The following is a 14,773-nucleotide window of genomic DNA, read 5'->3' on the forward strand; positions in this document are numbered from 1 at the left end:
CCGGTTCACCTCCTGGGCACGTGGTCAGAATTAATGTCCCTAAAAATACCGCCCTTCTTGTTTTTCTCCCTTCAGCATGGTGGCAGAGGCTTATTTTTGGAAAGCAAATAGAGCTTGCTGACCTGAAACTAAAGCCTGATAGCAGTTGGGTTGGGAGCAGAGACAGACCAGCAGGACTCCAACTGGTGGGGACCATGGTTTGTAGATCCTGCTTCCCACTGGGCAGCCTCCGTTATATTTGATTGAGCCATCTTTATAGTGCAGGGGCTGTCCCTGCCCACATCATCACTCTGACATCAACAGCCTGCCCAAGGTGAGGCTGCCAGGGCTGTAACACAAACCTGCGTCCTCCCTGCCTGCTGAGGTTGGAGTGCTGTCACCCAAGACTGAAGGCAGGAGTGGGATTTCACTGGCTGTGGGAAGCAAAGGAGTCAAACTGGTCGGGGAGTCAGAGGCCTCACAGGCAGCTTCCTTATTTAGAGAAGAAGGTGTAAAAACAGTTCTGGACCTCATCAGTGAGTAATGAGAGGTTTGCAGCCACTTCCTTGGTGTCACGATCAGTGGGTGCTTGTTGGGGCACCTCGATACTCGGGGACAATCGGCTTGTGGTGGCCACAGCTCTTTTTGTGCACACCCTGCAAAGCCAAGGCACCTCTTACTGAGCGACCCATGTGCTAACCTCTGTCTGTACTTCTGCAGGGAGTGCTCCTGGCTGGCTGAAGGAGAGGGAAGCCATGCAGCAGGGATAGAAGCCCCAGCTCCTGCAGGTTTTATCCCAGTGGGAATTCTGCTGAGCAGGCCACAGAGGCTGGAGCACTATCTTGCAGTGACAAGTAGATAGGAACATTAGTTCTTGGTTTTCACTGAGGTGACTTCCAAATGATCACATTTACCTGGGGAGGGTGTGTGCCTCCTGCAGGAGGGCAATTGTATTTGTAGGAGCAAGACAAGGACTTAGGTGATGTGTTAAAGATGAAGAAAAAGTGAGATGGCCACAGCTTCCCAGTATTTCACTGTCTCCTTTCCTCAAGCCCAAATACTCACCATTTTTGTAACTTATGACCATCTTAATTTGCCTCCCCTTCCATTTGCCCAGACTGGCTTGTTTCCCCTCATTTTCCACTGAAACTGTTTCAGCTCCTTTGGAGTTGGACAGATTAGACTTTTATCTCAATTAGTTTCACAGACATTATCAAAACATAAGTCAGAGGAAAATGGCTGAGATTTATACAAATATTTTTGTCAATATGTCTGTCAGATTCTCATAGCACAGGCCTTGCATCTTCTGTGTCATTTGAGAAGCCTGCTAATGAGGGGAGTACCTGGAAGCATAATTAAATTGAGCACACCCAGTGTGACAGAGTTTCAGAGTAGCAGAGGTGCAATACGAGGCCTGGGACACTGCAGACTCCCCAGCAGGAGCCCCATGAGGTGAAGGGAAGCCCCTGGCAGCCCTGAGGCAGGTGAACAGTCAGAGTCAGTGATGTATGTGAGTATTGATTGCTCTGAGGAGACAAGCTCAGCTATAAAATAATTGGGAACCACAGGGCTAGGCCCTGGCTTGTGCCAGGTGACATTTAAAGGTCTCTCTGCCTTTGCTGAAGCTGAACCTGGACTATCAAAGAATAACCTGACCTAGAATGGACCTACTAGGATAATGCAAGTCCAACACCTTGCTCTGCACAGGACACCCACAAAGTCCCACCCTGTGCCTGAGAGCCTTGTCCAAACACTTCCTGAACTCTGGCAGGTTTAGGGTAGTGGCCAAAGGAAGGATATCTTTTGCTGATAAAGAAAATCCTCAAATTCTTTTTTTCTCCTCCTTTCTACTTTATCTGATGATTTTTTCATCTATATAAAGCACATATATATATTTTTAGGAAGGAACAATACTAGTATTTTACATCCTCTTATCATAGCTGCAGTCTTCATGAGAGGCCAGCATCACTGGGAAACAAAGTCCAGGGTCCCTGTTACAAGCGTGGAGCACTGATTTCCCAGTTTTTCTTATGCTGTAGTCTGAAACCTGCCCATTCCCAATGCATATGACTTCTGGCAACACTGCCTGATCTCAGAGCCATCACTGTCTGTAAAAACATGCATTGTAATATTTTCTTTCCTGTTTATTTTTCCCTCTAGAGAACTTTTCAAGTATAATGGGTGCAGAGCTGGATTTCCATCCTCAGCTTTAATCACCTTTGCATCTTTATGTCTCATTCATCAGGTTTCACAAGAGCAAAGAAACTATGGGCTAAATGAGCTCCTCCAACTTTTGCTGGCACATCTGCCACTGTGGATTTCCCACAAGGTGTCTTCATGGCACAGGTTAAAGGAACACTTTGTAGGATGCACTGTGTCTCATCCCGGTACCCTTGATCCAAGAAGTAAAACCAAATGGTCAGACACAAAACAAAGATAATTTCTGACAAGTCTATGGAATGGACTGGTTTACATTTTAGTCAGTCCATCTGGAAAGTGACTGCTGAGGGCTGTGGTGACCCAGGAGACAGCCTTGCTTCAGCAGTTTCCTGTTGAACAAGTCCATCTGACAGCATTCTGTGTGGAAAGGGTGCACAGATTACTTGCTTGCAAAAAATCAGGACTTTTCTTGCCTGATCTGTAAACCGAACCAAATAGCTAAAATTTGTGATTTCACTGGGACACCTGGTCCTCTTAAGACCAGGAGTCCTGGTGTCTGGCCCCAGACCAAGTGTGTGCAGCTGGGAGATGAAGTGCATTCTGCAGTCTTGTACTCCTCAGCAATTTTGCATCAGAATTGAAATGAGTCTTGAACCATTCTCCAGCTGGATCTGTGGCCAGCAGGTTGCTGAGTTTCTGTGTATTAGCATTTGAACTGCCATGTAAATTCTTGAGCTTCTGATTCAATTAGGCAAGCCTTGTTTCCTCTAAAAGATGTCTCATTCTGCTTAAACTTGTGCTCTTGGCCCATGAAGTGACTGTTTCCAGAAAACACACTGTAACCTTCTGATTTTCAGGTAGCATGTTGTCCTGCTTCATGTGCCCAGTGAAATTTGGAAGGGAGACATCAATAGCATTTGCAGTAAAATAAACCCTGTGAACTCCAAAATAGTAAAAATTTCCTTCAGCAATCAAACTCTGCTTACTCAAACTCTTAAGACCCGGGGTGACAGTGCTCACAGATTAAAGCAACAAGTTTTCGTTGTCAGTATTTCAGCACAATACTAAAATAACCCCTCTTTGGAGCACAGCAGTTCAGATCCACTTTCAGATAGTCTAAGAAAAGTCCTGCAGCTGAGCAGTAACATGATATGGATGCAGAGCACATCTTTCAAAAAATATGTGATGACTTAGGGTCCTAAGTTCCATTTTCAAATCTGTTAAAATTCCCTCCCTATTTTAAGGCCTGGAAAGAGCAATCCCTCATTCAAACACAGAAGGATGGACTAAAATTGTTCACCTTGCCTGTGAAGACCCAAGCTGATGGTGGACAGTGGAGAAGGGAGATTTCCAGTTGACACAACCGTTGCCTGTTGTGACAGGGACAAGTTGCATAAAAATCTGTAAGCCCAAGTATGACCATGGAGCCACATCTGATCATCTTTAGGTTAATGGGGTTTGCTGACCAGCGTGGAGAGATCTGTAACACAGATACCAGGACTGTTATGAATTAAATATTAATCACTATCTGAAAACAGCATAAAAAAATAACAGAACAAGGGTTGCAGAGCTGAATTGACACCCAAGGACTCCACCAAACTGTAGAACTGGTAACACTGAAAAGGGTGTTGTTCCCTTTATGCCGACAACATCAGGGAACACCGATGTTGTTGGCATCAATGCTAATGTAGATAGATGATTAATCAACAGAAGATCTGAGCTCTGGTAGCCAGAGGATGACAGAAAGGGTTGTAGCACACTGTATTTGTTATTTCTCTTCCCACTACCCAACAGAGAGGCAGATTTGTTGTCACACTGATCCCCAAAATTAATAAACAGGACAACAGACAGCAACCTTGCCTAAGAGCCTCAGCAGCTGATGAGCTCTTGGAGGCTGAAGCAAGCAAACTTCTGACCCAAAACTATACCTTCATTGCAGCTGCTGACTCCTAAAGCATGTACAAGACCTGCTCAAATATTGTTTGTCATCACCAGTCATGGGGAACCCAAGATATTAACAGGGAACCTCCATTTTCTCACACACACAGAATTCCTGGTTAGGCCACTCAGACACACCTGCACAGAAGAGTGTGTAAATTTAACAGCTTAGAGTAATCTCAAATAATTATCTTCCCATTTCTCTACAGGGAAACCTCTCACTGGGATTTCACATGCCAATTTCTTACAGGCAAGCCCAAATCACTAAACAGCTTCCTGCTGTTTTCTTTTTGGAGGAAAGTGGGAAAAATTATCTACTCCCACAAGAAACTCTGGAGGATTTAGGACTAGGTGGATGCTAGCTTGCTTGGAAAAAGATCTTGGTTTACTGCTTATTCATGCTGAACTCATTCTATGCAGAGGGTATGTCAAGGACAGAGACAGTCAAATATGCCCATCTTTGTTCTCCTGAGCTGGCCAGGTGTCTCCCTCTCCATGTCCCACAGAAATGGGAATGACTGTCAGAAAAGAGAGCAGTGACTCCATGGCAGACCTGTGGCTTTCCACCTGGTACTGTGCCCACCAGCCCACATGGCTTCTCTCATCACCTCCTCAGCTGTTCCCACTCCACAAGGACAGGCAGTCCAAGGTTAAAAAGCCGAGCTGAAGAAAACAGAAGTGACAGCCACCACCCCCACAGGGAACTGCCTGGAGTTATTTATTAGAAGAGATGAATGACAAGGGACATGTTTAATTTGGTTTGTTTGTTTCGTGCACAGTTTGCTCACTACAGCAGGAACAGACCAGGGATGCTAAATGCTACGTTTAAGTAACATTTTGAGTAGGAAAGCAAAAAAAGGCCTTGGTTTTTATTGCTGTTGGTGATGAGATTCTCTCCAGTGGCCCAGCTGACCTCTGTGTGATTCCTGACCATAGAGCTATTCAGATTAAATTATGTAATGACCATAGAAGGTTAAAGGCAATTTCTGTCATTTGCCAGGTTATTGTGTCTACCTTGTGTTGTGCACCATTAGCTCAGTTGAGGACTTTCTCTTGCATGTCAGTTCTTCATCCATTGGTCTGGATCTTCTCTAACATTTCAAAGGAAAATTCTGAAGCCTTTTGTGTAGTCATCTGAACTTTTCCCTGGGTTTTTCAAGTGTTTGGGTTTTTTTGTTCCCTGCATGACAAGCAACACCAAAAGGTCTAAAGCTTGTAATTCATCATTCAAGCAGTTGTGATTCGTTGTTTAATTTCCATAGAAAGCATCCTGGTTTTGACATCTCCTCCTTTCCTGTTCTGCCGCCCTCTTCCCGTTCCCACTGCACTCTGCTCATTCTATGAGACCTGCACAGTTCCTGTAGAGAGCTGTTAGGGTTTTGCAACCTGTTGGCATCTTCTGTGCTTGAAGAAGGGCTGCATTTATGGCACAATGTTCTGAATTCTCCACAGAAGGATGACAGAATTACATCCCTGATGACAGCCAGAACTTTATTCGTAAGGCATCTTTCCAAGGCAAACAGAAGCTCTTTTCCCTTCGGTCAAAAATGCTTCAAACAGCTTAGCAGTCTCTTGATCCTTCAGAAGCTGCTGAGAACACCTTCAGCCTCTCCTTGAACACATTCAACATGCTCCCTGTGCATCCTTGGGGCTGTCTACTGGACTTCCTCCAATCTGTTGACTTCTCTCCTGTGCTAGGATGCTCTAAACTGACCATAGCACACCAGATGTGTCAGTGATTGGAAATATTCTCTTCCCTCACCCCTTGACCTCCTGGCCACCTTTGGGCTAATACAGCCCAGTCTGTGGCTGTCGTGACTCACCACAACTATGAATTTGGGTTCAGCTCTCTGCACCATGATCCCCAGCCTCTTCTCAAAGCAAAGCTGCTCCCCAGTCAATCAATGCCCAGCCTGGCCTATTGCCAGGAACAATGTATTCCAGGGTCAAGGCTCTGCATTTCTTAATGCCAGGCTGCACAAGAATCCTGTCAATCCATTATTCCAGCTTTTCAGGGGCCGGCTGGATGCCAGCCCTACCCTCATTGTATCAACTTTTCCTGCAATTTATTGTTGCCAACTGCAGACTTGCAGGTTAGGGAACATAAACTAATCTGGGAGTAGTGATGGATTCTTCCTCAAATGCCTGCCACATTCATGCAGGATATTGTTTCCACTCTCCAAATTATTGTTCATTGTGATTTGGTTCTATATGGTCATCACACATAGTAAAATACAATATTAAAAAATTAATTTGGTTTCTGACAGCAAAGACTTCATTCTTTAGCTTCATCTTTTTACTTTCATGTTTTTCTGTGTATGATTTTAGATGTTTTCCTCATAATCCATGACTATACAATACACTTAAATGGACTTGAATCTTCTCCCCAAAGCCCAGCCTAAAAGCAATGTGAGATTAGTGAATGCAGTTCTAATCTGGTTGATTACAATGGTAATTCCATATTATTTTTAAAGACTGCTAGTCCTGTTTTCAGAAAGGACCCTGTCTCCCTGTGTCAAAATATCCTCTGCTTTCAGTGCATCGAGGAGATCTCAATATTGGTGCCATTTTCCCCACTGGAGTCGGGGATCTGTTGAAGAGCTGGCTGCAAGTAACTAGAACATCAGTACCCTCTCTACAAAAACCATGCAGGTTTGTGAGTTTATCTAGTTCAAGGCTGTCTCCTTCTTTGCCTTGAAATGACAATTTCCAGTAGATACTCTAAACAGTAGCAAATCTTAGTCCAAAGCAAACTTTTTGTGTTTAAGGCTGCATCCACCTTGTTATTTCTTTGTCAGGAACCACAGTGTAAGATATTTGTTTTGATGGTTTTTAACATGTGGAAGATCAAGATCAGATTCCTAAAGTATTCTGAAAACCAGTTATAGCTTTAACAGTGACCGTGGTTAAATATAAAGCCTAAGTAATTTGTTCTATTAAAAAGCCCAAGTCTTATTTTTATCAAGTGATGTTATGAGGGCATGTTCTAAATCAGCAAAAGCTCTTGTAGCTACAAGAGCTTCACTTCTGCAATTTTTAACAGCCCAGTTAAGTTGGTGCCTATCCTTGGTGTTAGTACAGAATTCCTCCTCTGACACTGACCAGATCAGGCAGACTTCAGAAGATGAAACATTTGAAGAAGACAGGCAAAGAAAATGCAAGAGCTTAATGACAGCGTTCAGTTTATTTGTCCCCTGCAAAGATGAGTCTCATTTGGACAGGGTCAGGTTGTGATGGGTGCACAGGACTAGGAAATAAACCCATACATTTCATGCATTCATGTAGCACTTCTCCTGACATCCCTCTCCATGCTGTCCTGCACTTCTCCCTGTGCACAGGCCCAGTTTAGGATGACGCTGTTGCTGCTGCTGTGCAGCTATTCCAAGCATTCTTTCAGCAGAATGCGTATTCCATGCAGGATTAGAGAATGGTTTGTCTGATGCCCACTGGACAGGCGGTGTGGAGCAGGGTCAAGGCAAGCATGCAGCAGAGCTCTGAAATTTCCTTTTTGATCAAGCAAGGAGTGAGCATATGTTGGCAGATGGAATGTGTGCTCAGCTTACTTTAGTGGAGTTTCAGCACTGACCTTTTGCTGCATTCCTCCAGCAGCAGTAAAATGGTTCTGCTTAAGTAAACTGACATAGACCACGCGCAAACCCAGCTGTCTTCTCCTGCCCACCATTTCTCCTACTGTTACAAGAAGCCTGGATGCATGGGAATGTTGTAATTTAATGTGTAATAACCTCTCATGGAAATAATGTGAAAATTAATGGTGCTCATGACACAATAATCTCCACCTCAAGGAGCCAGTTTAAGGACTGGCCACAGAAGTGCACGTTAATAGGTCTTGTGTTGCTGTACTTTATATATTAAAGTCTTCCTGACACAAACAGGAAGTTAAAGGCTCTTACACCACTCCAGCTTGGCCCATCCTTACCTTTTTTTGACTGCTTTATGCTTTCCATCCTTTGTTTCTCTAAGTGTCTGGAAGGTCTGGCTCTGTATGACTCCACAATAAAAATGTAGATGGATTAGGCAGAAGTAGGTGATCCAGCAGGCCAGTTATTAGTGGGCACAATGTTTCTCTAAAGAGCTACTTGTGACAGCATCATGAGTAAAAAGAAGAAAATACAAAAAAGACATGGCTGCACCATGTCTTGTACAGAGCCTGCCCTTCCAAATTCTTGATGCCTTTTTCATGGAATCATAAAATCATTTGGCCTAGAAGTGACCTTTAAAGGCCACATAGCCCAACCCCCCTGCAACGAGCAGGGAGAACTTCAACAGATCAGGTTGCTCAGAGCCCTGCCCAGCCTGACCTTAACTGTTTCCAGAGATGGGGCATCCTCCACCTTTCTGGGCAACCTGTGCCTCTCTGGGCAACCTCCGATCCCCTTGGTGTCCCACCACTGCACTGGCTCCAGCAGCTCGATGTCCTTCCTGTGCTGGGCCCCCAGAGCTGGGCCACTACTCAAGCTTGTTCAGGTCCCTCTGAATGGCACCCTGTCCTTCAGGTGTGTCACTGCACCCTCAGCTTGGTGTCATCTGCAAACTTGCTGAGTGTGCAATCAATCCCACTGTCCATGTCATAGATGAAGACATCAAAAATGACTTGGTCCCATTACAGGCCCCTGGGGGACACCACTTCTCAGCTATCAGGAGGTGCTGACTCACCTGCTGGGTCTCACACCCAGGCAAAGGGGATGACTGTCCTCATCCATAAATACCTACATGCTGTAAAATAATAATGGGGAGAAGAAAAACTAGAAAATCTTGTTGTCCTCTTGCAGCAAAAGATTTCCCACTGTAAGCAAAAGTAAGATATAAATGTGGTGTGTGCCATTTTGCATGTAGCAACATCAGTTTGCATGACTTACTCATAATTTATGGACTGCTTGAAAGAAAGAACCACTTCCAATGGGCAGGGAGAAGTGCCCAAAATGGCTAAAAATACATCCAAGATAACAACTGATGGTCAGGCAGCGGTTTCTAAACAACTACGCAACAGAAGCACTCACATCCTTTTGTGTAGCTGGTCAAGCTTGGGTCCAAGCTCCTGCCAGTGACCTGCTGCAATTTCCATCTTTGATTGGTGAGCAGGGAGAGAGATTCATTTCTCAAAAAGAGAGGCTTGGCTGGCCTGTGCTGGTAGGATTTCCGCTGTGGGAATAGGCATGAAGCACTCTGATAACTTGGGTGCTGCACATACGAGGAGGGGCGGAAGGAAGCAGCCCCTGTTTGTGGGGTCAGGCTATTTCTGCTGGGATTTAAAACTGCTCTTTGGAACAGAGTTGAAACAGTCACTGTAAATGACTTGCATAAGAGAGTACAGAGCATTTTGGAGGATTATAATTTATGCCAGGCAGGAGTTGTTATGGTTCTGTTTAAGGAGCTTAAAATAAGACTTTTGGGAGACAACCAAACCAGCTTCAACTCTGGTAACTCCCCAGTTCAAGATACTCCTAAATTGATATGTACAGGGTCTGTTCCTGCCTGGGGGCCAAGGGCCTTGAACTCCTGTTGAATCCACTGGATCTCAAAGATGCTCTGATGATATTTGGCACTGTTAGGAGTGAGCCAATGCCCATTAGGAAAGACCTGATAGTGCCTTGCAGCATACAATTCTCTTTACACTTCATCTAAACCTACATTAATTTAACTTAAGGATTAAGTTAAATTGATTTCTTCCCCAAAAGGCTTTGTCTTTCATGGAAGGTACCTCTTGTAAGAAGGTAGAGTTTTTCTCAATGGGATCCTCCTTTCTGCAGATTTAAAATCAATCACCTTATTAAGCCAACTGGAGATGAAGCACATCTGTCTGGACCCAGATGCTTCCTAAAGATGGAACAGAGGGAGGGAGAAATCAATCCATTTCTGCTGACCAAACAGAAAGGCAGACATGAAGTCCTGTCTAGCTGTTTCCCAGGCAGCTTAAGAGGACTTTATACCACAAAGGCATAGCTGTATCCTCCTGTTTTCTTGGAAATGACACAGTGGCTATCACTCCATTCTCAGAAAAATATATGTACACTATGAGACTGATTCCTAAGTTTCCAGACATATTGCTTCTCTAATCTTCCCTATTTTCCTTTATTAGTTTTATCCCTGTTAGTTAAGTTGAAACTCTTACTGGAACATGCAGTCCAAACCCACCTCCTCTTTAGTCTTTGCATCCTTTAAATATTTACAGATGGTTTTCATATTCCCCTTCAGTTGCCATTTAGCCAGTGTTGCTCTGTGTGTATCTCTTCAAACTTAGCACCCTTGGAAGGGCACACAAGGCCAAATTTTGCTCTCAGTTACATCTCTCTAATTTTGGAGTAACTCAGCAAAATTGATAGACATGGAATTGACATGAGCAACACACAGAGCAGAAGGTGAATGCCAAAATATAAAGCAGGATGTCAGTCAAAACTAACATCACATCCTGTGGGCCACAGACTGCACAAAGTTGATGCCTGTTCTATCATGGTATTTTTTGCTGCATTCCCAGTGATCAGAGTGAAGATTTAGAAGAGGTTGTGAACTGCAACAGCCATCAGGAAGATGACAATACCTAACCATGACTCCTCTGAGAAGTGAGATACACCACATCATTGTGTGCTGGTCCATGCAGAGTGCTTGCATGATTTAACACCGATTTTAAGAGGTTTTCTATGGTACACAGAATATTTGATACTAGATACTTCATATTTCTGTGTGTGTTACAAACATGACACAATAACCTTGTTTTGTTTAGTGACTTTTTTTTTCCTGTGGGTATTGATAATTACTCCAGCAGAGAACATTTCTCCACCTTTTCTCAGCCCTTCATAGAGCTGGTTGAAAATACTCCTCTATGTATGTTCTGAAAGCAGAGAAACTGGCCAATGAGACCAGAACTGAGCATCACAAACTGAAGTCCACAGTCCATTTCCCAATTAAAAAAATATGCCATGTGAAAAGTGTGTTGCCAGAGGAAGTGCTTGCTCAAGCTATCTCATCTCCAAGCTGCACTTGGCAGAGCTTGCAACACTGACTTCACATCCTAAGTTGACTCATTTCCATGGCTTTTCTCTTTTGAAGCGAATGTTGTTTTTCTCCCTTTGCAGGTTATTCTGACAGAAGTGGGAAAGGAAATAAAGAACTATGAACCACCCATTCTTTACCCAGAATCTGGCCTAACCTCCAAGGAATAATCTTCAAAGGAACTTGCTTCTGAATGTTGGGGTAAGATTACACCTTGGTGTTTAAATGCTATTTTATCATAAAATCAAGCTCTTCAACTTATGCAACCTGAAATAAAACTGTTTGTCCTTATACATAATAATAACAACATATTTTTCTAATTCTGTGGTCCCATAGGACAACAGTCTTGTGGTTGCTACTGACTTCTATCACGTCCAGTATATAGTATGAAGTAATAAATTTATTTTTATGCAGCACTGATGGTCTGTCCTGAGAGCTCCATGAGGCAAAGATACAAGAAGAGGACAGGCATCTCTTTACTCAGCTGACCTGGTGTGAATACCAGGGAATAGCTCTGTATTTTTGGGTATAGCACTGGCAAAAAAAACCAAAACAAAACAACAACAACAAAAAAAAAACCAAAAAACAAAACAAAAAAAACAAAAAAAACCCAAAAAAACCACAAAAAAACAAACAAACAAAAAAAAACCAACCAACCAACAAAAACCCCACAAACCAAAAAAACAACCAAACAGTAAAAAACAATAAATGAGGCATGAAAGACTAATGCTCAAAATACTACACAAGTATAAATTAATCTTTCCTCTAATGAGGGGCAAATGAGGTACAGATGCAATAAACTGATCAACTTTTAAACTCACCAGAACTGGGTTAGAACATGCAATCTCAATTGTCTCAGATGGAACTGGTTGTTCTTTAAAGCCCCTTCCAATCCAAACCATTCCATCCTTACATTATATCCCCTTTCCATTATCACCTTCTGTGGCTTCATTCACCTCTCATACAACAGGAAAAGTTATCAAATAACTCTTTCATCATTAAGATTTCGTTGTCCAGAGTGAACTATTGCAGAAGAAAGGACCTAAGGTACGACTCCCACCTGTCTGGGCAGTGCCACCTTCTAACAGTGACATTTCTGGCTTTGCAGCAGGGTAGAAGCACCTGGCCAGGGCAAAGTCTGTACATGTGTTTAACTGCCTGCAGTCTTCTCCTCCTGTTTGTCACCAGTTCCCACAGAAGCAAACAGACACAGGTGGCAGAGCCAGTGACAAGAGGCGAAGGGCACTAAATTATATCCTTGACAAATCCAGACACTAGGCATTTTTTTTCCTTGCAATAACCTCAGTTCAGACTCTGTAAAGGGCACCTGCAGTTTTACAGTGGTCACCATAAGCAAGTTAAAGAAGCTAAACAATGCCATTTGCTCCTCACCTCTCCCTGTGGCAAGAATCTTTTATTTGATTCAAGCCATGCATATAATTTTACATGACATTTTGAAGGCATTAAATACTGTCACCCTTCCAAGGAATCTGCACTGCATATACAAATAGAAAACCTCATGCCCATTAAGTCATTTTCCTCTTAGTCTTGAATAGCTTTTCATGACTGAAACAGAATTTCTAAGGTGGCTTTACACCATACTCTGTAGTCTACAGCTGCCAGGCACAGACCAAACAGAAAGTACAGCTTAGGTCAGCCCATCTCTATATTCTGCTTTTCTCCAAAGACAGCTAAAATTCTGCTGCTAGCACCACTTCCTTGAGAACAGATATGAAAAATGGGAATATTAAATGCTCTATCATGGATCCTCCAGACAAAGATTCCCTTTGGCAGGCTTATTCAGCGTTTACCAAGGTCACATTTCAGCAAGCAGAACTAATACTTTTCCCATACCATTCCTTCCACTTTGGCTTTCCAAAACCTCATCACTAGAGCTTGTTGGTTCATTTCAGTATCAAAGACCAACTGGTTCTTCTGCTAACAAGTTTGGATGCAATCTGCTGCAAATGTGGACTGAAGACAAACACTTCAAAAATAAAAGGCAATAAGCTGAGTTATTTTCCTAGAAATTAGTGGCAGTTTCACTCAAATGCTACTAAATTAAGTGGAGTCTTAATGCTTTGGCTAAAATACCAGGCATAATTTTTATTACCAAAGAATCTAGAAGCAAAAGCAAGATATTTGCTCAAGAATTGTTGGTAGATTTACTGACTGAAGGAAAATATAAAACTAACATAAGTTGGTAACAGAGATCTTTTTCACACACAGATAAACATTACAACTTCTGAAAAGGAATAGTTCTGCCAGCACACCTTTCCCAGACAGAGTAGTGTTAGAGCACTTGCTTTTCTGGGACCAGAGTTTGATTTCAGTTTAAGGCCAGCAATGTAAAATGAGCTGTATGGGATTAATCCCACTCCTAGAGGAATTTACATCCTTCTTTTCTAGAACACCAAATTAGGTCACGTTACTTGCATGATTCTTCTTTAGAAGCTGCTGGTAGAGAAAAAGAAAGTATTTGACAGTTCAGCAAGAGATGTTTGCTGGGTCACTTACACAGCTTCCTGCAGCATGCATTACTTGATAAAAGTCTGTTAATTACATAGTGACTTTACAATCATCATGAAATGGTGAATATTCTTTTGGTTCTCTGAGAATTTTTAATTATGCAGCTTCCCCAAAACAGAGCTTTTCAATCTTCACCTTTATTAAGCTAAATAGCATTTAAAAAAAAATCACTATCAAGACAGAAAATATTTTGGGTTTTAATTGGCTTCCAGGTTCTCCAGTTTCCAGCACAGAATTTCAGCAGTACAGAGGAAGGGGTTTTTGATTCAAAGCCAGGTCTGCCAGGATCCCCATGATTCCCACACAGCAGAACTGTGGCTTTGGATAGCCCACCACCTAGAGCCCTCATCCCCACAGGTGCTTTGCTGTGAGCCCAGTGGTTCTGGCAATTCCAGGAGTCCCAGTTCCTGACAGGACTTTGTCCATGATAGGGAAAAGCAGTAACCAGTGTTCCCCTTATTCCCCAACCCTGGGATGCAGGGGTGGTCTGGTTGGGCTTTTTTTGACTGGATTCAAGTTTGTCCCAAGAAATTTTGTAGCTGCATCTTGAGCTGTCTCCCTGGCATTTTGATTAGTCATAAAACAATAATTAATAAGCAGCAAATTTTATCTGTATAACAGGATCCAGAACACTTTAGTGTTCCTATAGATTTGTTAATAGGATAAACCTCTCAATGTAAAGTCTGGAAATAAAGCAAAAAGCAAACCTAGTAAAAAAAAAAAGAAGAAGAAATCTACTTAAACTCTAATTATTGTCACAAGTGTATATTAATTAGTTTTTTAAAAACACTTCCACAATCTACAAAATGCAACAGGGTAAGTGTTTGAGTCAAGTCTTTCATTTTATAGCAGTAAAATGAGGCAGTAATGCACTTTATTCCATGATCACTATGACAAATTCCATTGGTTATTCTAAGAAAACGTGCTCCATATTCTTCTAAAAGTCACTACAAAAATTCAGAAAATGTTTGTAGATGCCAGAAGATCCCATTCTTAGCATAAGCTCTTATTGCTACTACCTATGTATGAGAATTACCTATATATTTCTGCAGATTTGTTAAAAGTTATACTGAATGTCTTTCAGGTAAAGGTGAGGAATTCATCATCAAGCCTGTGCTGAAACAAAGCAAGAGGCCAAAATCACCTGCTGCCAGCCAAG

The sequence above is a fragment of the Vidua macroura genome, chromosome 5 (genome assembly GCF_024509145.1).
Source record: "Vidua macroura isolate BioBank_ID:100142 chromosome 5, ASM2450914v1, whole genome shotgun sequence".
Taxonomy (NCBI): domain Eukaryota; kingdom Metazoa; phylum Chordata; class Aves; order Passeriformes; family Viduidae; genus Vidua; species Vidua macroura.